This window comes from Solea senegalensis, unplaced genomic scaffold (genome assembly GCF_019176455.1).
Source record: "Solea senegalensis isolate Sse05_10M unplaced genomic scaffold, IFAPA_SoseM_1 scf7180000017423, whole genome shotgun sequence".
Classification (NCBI taxonomy): Eukaryota; Metazoa; Chordata; class Actinopteri; order Pleuronectiformes; family Soleidae; genus Solea; species Solea senegalensis.
In genome coordinates, this window is record NW_025322397.1 from 6,515 (window position 1) to 16,332 (window position 9,818).

The following is a 9,818-nucleotide window of genomic DNA, read 5'->3' on the forward strand; positions in this document are numbered from 1 at the left end:
CCAACAGCAAGGCAAGAACTTCCAGACCTTGTGCGGTTGTTGAGGGAGCTAAACCGCCTCGAACTGCAAGAGGACATCTTGTACAGAAGGAGGCGAGATGGAGAAGCAGTCTTGTTTCAGCTGGTGTTACCGGAGGAGCTGAGGTCAATCGTGCTTACAAGCTTGCATGATGACATGGGCCACATGGGCCTCGAGCGGACCCTAGACCTTGTACAGTCCCGGGTTTTCTGGCCCTGCATGGCAGCTGACATTGAAACTAAGATTAAGACCTGCAACCGTTGTGTGAGACGCAAGGCGCTCCCAGAGAGATCAGCACCACTTGTTAACATTAAAACCACTCGTCCCTTGGAGTTACTCTGCATGGATTATTTGTCACTTGAACCAGATCAAAGCAATACAAAAGACATTCTCATCTTCACGGATCACTTTACAAAGTTTGCAATAGCCATTCCCACAGCAAACCAAAAGGCGAAGACAGTGGCAAAATGTTTATGGGAGAACTTCATAGTGTGTTATGGGATACCAGAACGCCTCCACACAGACCAAGGGCCTGACTTTGAGTCCAAGTTGATTAAGGAGCTTTGCCAATTCTCTGGGATCGTAAAAACACGAACAACCCCTTACCATCCTCGGGGAAACCCAGTTGAGAGATTCAACCGGACCCTGCTCAACATGCTTGGAACGCTCGAGCGCAAGCAAAAAGCTAGATGGAAGGACTATGTGAAACCGTTAGTGCACGCTTACAACTGCACACGGAATGATGTCACCGGCTTTACACCATATGAATTAATGTTCGGCCGTTCACCACGTCTTCCAGTGGATCTGGCTTTTGGCCTGCCTGTGCGGGAGCATCAGACTACTTCTCACTCTCAGTATGTTGAGGACCTGCGGTCCAGACTTGAGGAACGCTTCCAGCTGGCTTTGAAGAATGCTGTAAAATCTGGCGAAAGAAATAAAGCCCGCTTTGATCAATGAGACATCGAGTCTGAAAGAAGGTGATCGAGTTTTGGTGCGAAATGTACGACTTCGTGGCAAGCACAAACTGGAGGATAAATGGGAGCAGGATGTCTATGTTGTTGTAAAACGTGTTGGAGACCTGCCCGTGTACACAGTGCAGCCTGAAGATAGGGCGGATGTACCGACTCGTACACTACACCGAGATTTACTTCTTCCATGTTCCTTCCTACCTGTATGTGGTCATTCAGATCCTGCACCAGTTACACCTCCACGTCGTCCTCAAACCCGGAGCCAGAATCCAGCTAGTGTTGATCACACTGAAGATTTGTTTGAGGAGGAAGATGGATGGAATGTGCCTGAAGTTCAGATCAAGCCAGCCACATTCCAGTTCCAAAGTTCACATGTGGAACCCTCTTCTGAATACAGTACTCAGTCTCTATCCAGGACTGTTGGTCTACCTGTGTTCTCGGAGGATGCTGTATGTTCTGATCTGGAAATTGTGCACTTACCTGTTGATGGGGAGTCTTCTGCTGAGTCCATAGCTTCTCTACCTGTGGGAGAAGAGGAGCCTGCGCTTGGTGAAGCCGTATCTGTGACTGATGGGATACTACCTACCTGTGTTCTTGAAATTCTACCTGTTGAAGGATCAGTACTTCCTGACCAAGCAGAGACATCACCCAGCCAAAGTGAGCAATTGCTCAGTCCATCTCCGATATCAGTTACAGCTCCAAACTTACCTGATCCAGTCGATGAATCGATTCCTGTCGCCAGACGTTCTACTCGGCAGCGTCAACCTCCTAATCGCCTTGAGTATGTGGCATTAGGTAATCCGCTTATGACGGTCGTGCAGACACTTTTTCATGGGTTGGTTAATGCTTATAGCGACGCATTTAGTACCGCAGCAGTAAAATCTTGTGTTTACGATGTTTAGCATGCATCAGGAGTTGCATGGTCTAAAGGGGGGAGGGTGTAACCCGGGTGAAAAACCCCATTGTCATTATTATTCCCTTTTTTTTGTGAAGCGTTAAATGATGCCGTGTGTCATTACGTCGTGCCGTTACGTCATTTCGTCGCGTCGTTACGTCATCACATTGCGCCGTAACATAACTCCGTTGGGGCTCGCTGCCGGCAGCAGTGAGAGGAGCACGCCGGGGAAATGTTTGCAGGAGGTACGTTGTAGTACGCCGCGGAATATCGTAATTTAAACACTCTGGAACTAAATGCATTACAGTAACCTAATGTTGAAACATAGGAGCCGACTACCGGAGCCGCTGATCATACGATTCGGAGACCTAGTCTAAATGAATCATGGAATTGGTGAGTTGCGCTAACGCTACATATTACTTGATGCGGTAAATGCCTGTTTCTTTGAATATGTCCTACCACAGAAAATATTAAGCATGCTAAGGTTGTTGGTGATACTGAAATGATTGATAAATATTGTAATATAACAAATATTGTTATTTATTTATAGTGATTTAATTATATTGTACAATATTGTGATTGATATACTGATATGTATTGGGATTATTGTGTGATTATGAGATACTTAATAGGTCCTGTTTTCCATACAGGCCAGGTGATGGCGAGAAGTATAAGAGTATAGTCAAGTTTGAAGATCCTTGGAAACCTCCACTGCTTTGGTCGGGCTGGTAGGAGGCTCCTTGGCACAGGCGCTCCTCTCTCTCTCTGCCCTTACACTCAATTAACATTCCACACCTACATTACACACATTCACCCATTAATACAGACTGTTCCCTAAAACTTATTTATTGTCAATTTGTATATATATATGATCGGAACTGTACATATTGTATTGTTGTATATGAATGGCCATTTGTATTTTGTTAAATAATTCTGGTAATGGTTCACAATTATATGGTGTCACCAAACTTAAACTGCGTTCTGTGTCTTCCTCTCCACTCCTAGAGTCAGACCTGTTCTTCTGAATTCAGCCCAAACCTTAGACTTTCGAAGCTATAACGCATCTAAATAATAGCTATCTGTTAAACTAATTGTACCTTATTAGGGTAGTGTACATGTTACATTTATATTTAGTGCTTTCTGACTAAAAAAAAACAATCAAATCAAAGCTGGTTACAAAGCTATATGCAGAAAGTGGTCCTGGCAACTGAGTGCAAAGAAAAATGTTTGAGAACAAACTGAAAATACTGCATTGTGCATACTTATATCTCAAGTGTCAAAGTAGTTTCCTTTTGAAAAGAACACTTTTTTTTAACCCTACCTTTGTTTCAAACCATTTTAATGTGTAACCCCAAAATAGAAACAGTCAGAAGTATTAAAACAAAAACACAGCTTCCGATTTTAGTAAATTCTCTAATGGCTTCAAATACCTTCCCATAAGAGTAACCCTATCTGTAGTTTACTCTATTGAGGATGACTAACGTGCAAGTAGAGTTTTCAGTGTTTGATTTTTTTTTGAGAGTCCGTTTCCATCAAGAAGATCATCATGGAGATGATCTTCTGGAAAGCTTCAAATGTGTATCTCAGTTCTGGCGGGTAGCTGAGGTCAAGAGCATAAACAAGCGCGAACAACATCACCACAGCAAGTGGTATGTTTCCCAACTCATGCAGAACTTCCACACCCTCCAGAACAATACCTACATCTTCCGGTCCAACATCTGGCTCCTCGCCTTCCTTGCGAATGACAAAGATTCCAAATGTAGTCTCCGTGATTGCAGCTTCAATGCTTTGACCATCCGTGTTCTTCACAGAAATAAGGGGGAAATATAGGATATATATGTAAAGATTTGTTGTCCCATTTTACACACACACAGAGTAAAACAGCTATCATTTATCAAATGTATATTAATTAATATGTAGGACTGGTGAATAAAAACTAAATTACATACCATGTATTCTTTCACAAGGTTCTTGGGCTCTTCATTCAGGTACACACACAGGGCTTTGATGATGCACTCTCTTCTGACATCAATGGCATCAGTCTGAGTATTTAGGACATACTCACTTCTACAACTGACTCGGAGAACCCGTACAAGATTTCCAATGTGCCTGGACTGTCTGTTTAAGCACAAATGGCAAATAAAAACCTTGAAAAAAGATAACCTATTAATCAACAGGTAGAGAAGATTTCACAAACAAAACATTGAATTAAACTTTCTTTCAAATGTAACGATCTTTATTGACCATTGTTTATGATATATGAAGTCACAATATCCATGGGGCAGTGGTTGTATGTTCAATCATAGAAATCATTAATCATAGAAATGTCAAATGAAAGCATGTGGTCCCAGGAAACAGTAACTACCATTGCAACATCAGTGGACATCGTCACATCTGCCTAAGGTTCATATTTATCAGATCCTTCTTCAAAAAAGTGCATTACCCACATCTAGTTTTATTTCTCTCCAACCCTCTGACAGTTCCTCTTTAATGTCATGCATTAAGTTTGAAATATTAAAGCTGTACAGGTTTGACAGTTTCACATTTTTTCTATTATCATACCTGGGTGATGGGTAACATGATGCTCCTAATTTTTCATCCTTGAACGCCACCTTTCTTGCCAGACACCCTCATCAACTTCGAAGAGTGAGCATCCAGCTTGGAGAAGAACTTGGACAGCAAACTGACGGTTGTAATCCTCTTGAATTCAGCAGTTAGCTTAAACGGAAAAAAAGGGCACACAAAAGCAAATTTGACTATCATAGCATTGAAATGAGCTACTAGTTCAACAATTGTCATCTATCACCAAATCCTGAATCAGCTCACGAGTTACTTCAAAGGCTTGCCCACATTTTGTTGGCTGATATAAATCACACTGTACATATTAAATGAAGACAACATATTTCAATTAAAGTGAATGAGCACTGTGCTATTATTCACCTACCTCACGTACACAGAAGAGAGCTGGCCATCTGGTTTTGTAATCCGCAATTAAGGGTGCATCACGAATAACTTCTTGCCTTCTGTGTGCAAAGGTCTTCTCCATCATTGCTGCCAGTGTGTCCTCATTGTTCCTTTTCCTTACGTCTAAAAGCAGGTTCTCTCTTATCTTTTCAAGTGTCTCTGCAGATTCACCAGATGGGTAGGTGGGGCAGTAATTTACTTGGGCTCTTCTGGGCTTCTTTACACCATAAGCAGGAGTGCATTTGTCTACAGGTTTATTTGTCAGGGAATTCAGTTCCACCTCTGGACATCCAAGCCGCTTGAGCTTCCTCCTGTAGTTGGCAAGTTTGTACTTTAAGCTCACCTTCCAGCCACCATATCCAGTGGCAGAGCCTGGCTCTTTCAAACATGGATGTGATGACACAAGGGCTTCGGCAACCTCTTCAACCTCATTGTCTGAGGGGTACACTTTGTATTTAACAATTTCTTCAGCTAAACTGTCAAGAATGGCAGTTTTAAGTCTCATGTCTGGATTCAATAAAGTTCCGCTCTCTTTGAATGCAGTATTGGCTCTGTCCAGCTGCAGCTCACAATCATATGGGAATCGAGGAAGAAAAAAAACAACAGGCCATCCAGAGGATCTTGAAGGGATGGACTCAGGTGAAGACAAAATATCTGTAAATATCACACAAGCTACCAGATGAAAGTGATGACTCATTACCAGACCCTGATGTGGCAGGAGTGGAGTAGGGTGGAGGGGGTGAACCACCAGGCAGGACAGAGGCAGCTGAATCAAAGACAAGTTTTAAGGTACTTTTGTCCTGGATCTCTGACATTGAAGTCAAGTTGGTAAATTCACTGCCAAACTCCGTATCCATAAATTGCAGCCTGAAGTGCTCCTCTACCCCTCTTTATGTTCTGAACAAGTTCACCAACAGTCTCTGGAAGCCCATCTTGCAGGGTCAGTCTCTGGGAATCGTTTATCCCCGAGGATGATTCTGAGTTTCACTGTAGCCATTTCACAATAATCTGGGAATAAAAACAAACACACGTATAAAAATCTATTTGTACAAGTGTACATATTATCTAAGGTTGAGAGACTTATTTTCATTGGTTATCCTAAAATATAATATCTAGATTCATCATTATACATGTAATTTCTGGAAAAAAAAACAAAAAAAAAACTGTTCTCAAAAGCCCAAAGCAATAATTGTAAAGCTGTCTGTTACAAAACTTATTTCAGACAGAAAGCTACGAGTTACATGATACATAATATAGCTACCTAGTTTATGATATTGCCAATTTAATGCTGCATTTATTGTCATTTTTGCATTCAATTATTTTTCACCAGTTCATCTATTTTCAGGCTAGTTTAAGCATTGTTTTGATAAATCTATAACTCATAAGCACACCTATTTTTTTTTTAATTCCAAGAGAGCAGTGACAGTCCAAATAACATAACATGTCTTTTTAATGTCACCATTCTGAGACCCCCTACAAAGTAGTCTACCAGAGGGTAGTCATCTGCTAGGTCACTAAGCTCAATCAGATCTATGTCTTTGGTTGGACATGGCATGAGCTCAAAGGCTCTGTGATGCTCACTATACCACCCACTAAGTCTCTTAACCATAAAAAACAGTCTCTCCTGAATAACAAAAATGTGAACAATCTGTCCAAAATCAGGAAGTCCACTTGTAGACCCATGAGCTATAATCATGCCCTTTTTGAAACTTACACCTTTGGTTGACATAGACCTAGTTAAATGCACCTCTCTTGTACCAGGAAATTTTTGCTTAATATTCTCAACAATTTCGTCTTTTAATACATCGACAGAAACTGTTGAGACACTTGTCATCTCAAGAACAGGCCTTTCAAAACTCGATGCTCTCATGTGATATGAAATCATGAACTGATGCTTAAAAGCTAGTGAGAGGGGCACATTTTTGAAGCAGTTGGAGTGTTGAATGACATGCTTAAAAAAACTGTGCTTAGCCTCGAATCACATTGTCCAGAGACCAACGACAGGACCAAACTTCCTGATGAGTGTAGGATAGTGCTCTAAGTAATGGTGTTTGGGTAGAAGCTGCACATTAGGAAAGAGTTCTTGGTATCTTTTACGGTGCTCTGAAAAAGATACCAAGAACTCTTGGGACAGCTAGTTTTGTAGATGAGTCTGCGTGTGTCGTCAACGTTGTCGTATGCTAACTCGTGAGTTTAGTTAGCTGTGTGCATGGTGAAAGTCGGATATTAATCCACTCTAATAAAACGCCCAGTAACAAAAAAAAATCATCCGAAATGCAAAAGAGGACAATAACCAACTGTCGATAACATTTCTGCAGCCATATTGTTTTCTGTTCAATGGATGGTAAAGGTGATGTGATGTTGTATCTCAAAATGGCGGTTCCTCTTTACCTGCCAGGTCAAAGGCCATGCCACCTTTCACCATGGCCTTCAGAGAGGGGAACTACTAATTAGGAATGTGCACATTACTGCCACCTACTGCTCTGGAGTTGTAAGCAGAATTGGTTTGCAATCTTAACCCATTAGAATTAGGTTGTTTTAACATAAATTATTCTAGTAAATTTTTAATTGTTGCATTTAATGCTAAAACTGCATGTTTTAAAACTGTTCAACTACAAAAAATGATTTTATATAATAGAAGTTACATGTTAGACTTAGGATAAGGTAACAGACACCCAGTTTGCATTTTTTGAGTGTTGTTTTTAGTTTAGTGTGTTTCCGCGTTTTCACGGCAGGGATAGCGTCTGCTGAGACGCTGGTTCCCAGGCCACGGTGCGTGTTGCGCCGGCTCCGCGGCTGTTGTGCGTTTCGCACTGCGGTTCCGGTGCTGTGCGCTGCGGCGGCGGTACGTGTCGTGACCGGGGAGCCTGGTGGTTCCGCGGCAGCGGTGCGTGTCGCGCCGGAGTGTCGATATTGACTGTGCGCTACGCCGCGCGGCTTCAGTGAGGACCGACACGCACCTGGCCGGGCGCACCGCACTTCATTGTATCTCAAAAAAAGAAAATAATAGCCATTGTATTACAAGCTTGTGCATTTGAAATTGTATTGTAGCTTGAGCGTGCGCATGAGTTTATTTGTCAATGTGTGCCGTGATTTCATAGCGCTGTCCACGGTGATGAAATGAGCCTCGGTGTGGAAGCGTCACGGGATGACCTCATTATATAATTCCAGATTTTGGCTATGTTTGCACTGAGTATGTTTACTTAATTTCAACAATGTAGCGATAATGGTCTCCAGTTTTAGCGGTGCGTGTTGCGCCCAGTGTCAACGTGGATTGCGCGCAACGCCGCACCACACTTCCTTGTATCTTAAAAAAAAAACAACAATAGCTGCTGTATTACAACCTTGTGCATTTGAAATTGTATTGTAGCTTGAGCGTGCGCATGAGTTTATTTGTCAATGTGTGCCGTGATTTCATAGCGCTGTCCACGGTGATGAAATGAGCCTCGGTGTGGAAGCGTCACGGGATGACCTCATTATATAATTCCAGATTTTGGCTATGTTTGCACTGAGTATGTTTACTTAATTTCAACAATGTAGCGATAATGGTCTCCAGTTTTAGCGGTGCGTGTTGCGCCCAGTGTCAACGTGGATTGCGCGCAACGCCGCACCACACTTCCTTGTATCTTAAAAAAAAAAACAACAATAGCTGCTGTATTACAACCTTGTGCATTTGAAATTGTATTGTAGCTTGAGCGTGCGCATGAGTTTATTTGTCAATGTGTGCCGTGATTTCATAGCGCTGTCCACGGTGATGAAATGAGCCTCGGTGTGGAAGCGTCACGGGATGACCTCATTATATAATTCCAGATTTTGGCTATGTTTGCACTGAGTATGTTTACTTTATTTCAAAAATGTAGCCATAATGGTCTCCAGTTTTAGCGGTGCGTGTTGCGCCCAGTGTCAACGTGGATTGCGCGCAACGCCGCACCGCACTTCCTTGTATCTTAAAAAAAAAGAAAAGAATAGCTGCTGTATTACAACCTTGTGCATTTGAAATTGTATTGTAGCTTGAGCGTGCGCATGAGTTTATTTGTCAATGTGTGCCGTGATTTCATAGCGCTGTCCACGGAAATGAATTGAGCCTCGGTGTCGGCAGCGTCACAGGGTGACCTCATTATATAATTCAAGATTTTGGCTATGTTTGCACTGAGTGTGTTTACTTAATTTCAACAATGTAGCCATAATGGTCTCCAGTTTTAGCGGTGCGTGTTGAGCCGAGTGGACGTGGACTGTGCGCAGCGCCGCACCACACTTCCTTGTATCTTAAAAAAAGAAAACAATAGCTGCTGTATTACAAGCTTGTGCATTTGAAATTGTAATGTAGCTTGAGCATGCGCATGAGTTTATTTGTCAGTGTGTCCCGTGATTTCATAGCGCTGTCCATGGTGGTGAAATGAGCCTCGGTGTGGAAGCGTCACGGGGTGACCTCATTATATAATTCCAGATTTTGGCTATGTTTACACTGAGTGTGTTTCCTTAATTTCAACAATTACCATAATGGTCTCCAGTTTTAGCGGTGCGTGTTGCGCGAGTGTCGACGTGGACTGTGCGCAGCGCAGTGCTGCACCGCACTTCCTTGTATCTTAAAAAAGAAAAGAATAGCCGCTGTGTTACAACCTTGTGCATTTGAAATTGTATTGTAGCTTGAGCGTGCGCATGAGTTTATTTGTCAATGTGTCCCGTGATTTCATAGCGCTGTCCATGGTGGTGAAATGAGCCTCGGTGTGGAAGCGTCACGGGGTGACCTCATTATATAATTCCAGATTTTGGCTATGTTTGCAATGAGTGTGTTTCCTTAATTTCAACAATGTAGCGATAATGGTCTCCAGTTTTAGCAGTGCGTGTTGCGCCCAGTGTCAACGTGGATTGCGCGCAACGCCGCACCACACTTCCTTGTATCTTAAAAAAAAGAAAACAATAGCTGCTGTATTACAACCTTGTGCATTTGAAATTGTAATGTAGCTTGAGCA

At 42.3% G+C, this 9,818-nt stretch overlaps 2 long non-coding RNA genes across 2 annotated transcripts; one reads left to right on the plus strand and one right to left on the minus strand.

The window, feature by feature from the left end:
- The first annotated feature begins 1,985 nt into the window (after nucleotides 1-1,985).
- On the plus strand, nucleotides 1,986-2,855 carry LOC122764462. Its single transcript, XR_006359703.1, has 2 exons — nucleotides 1,986-2,274; nucleotides 2,532-2,855. It is a non-coding gene; the product is annotated as an uncharacterized LOC122764462 (long non-coding RNA).
- On the minus strand, nucleotides 2,769-5,971 carry LOC122764461. The gene is made up of 4 exons (XR_006359702.1): nucleotides 4,826-5,971; nucleotides 4,444-4,599; nucleotides 3,831-3,999; nucleotides 2,769-3,684 (listed from the first exon to the last, which is right to left on the minus strand). It is a non-coding gene; the product is annotated as an uncharacterized LOC122764461 (long non-coding RNA).
- Nucleotides 5,972-9,818: the final 3,847 nt, after the last annotated feature.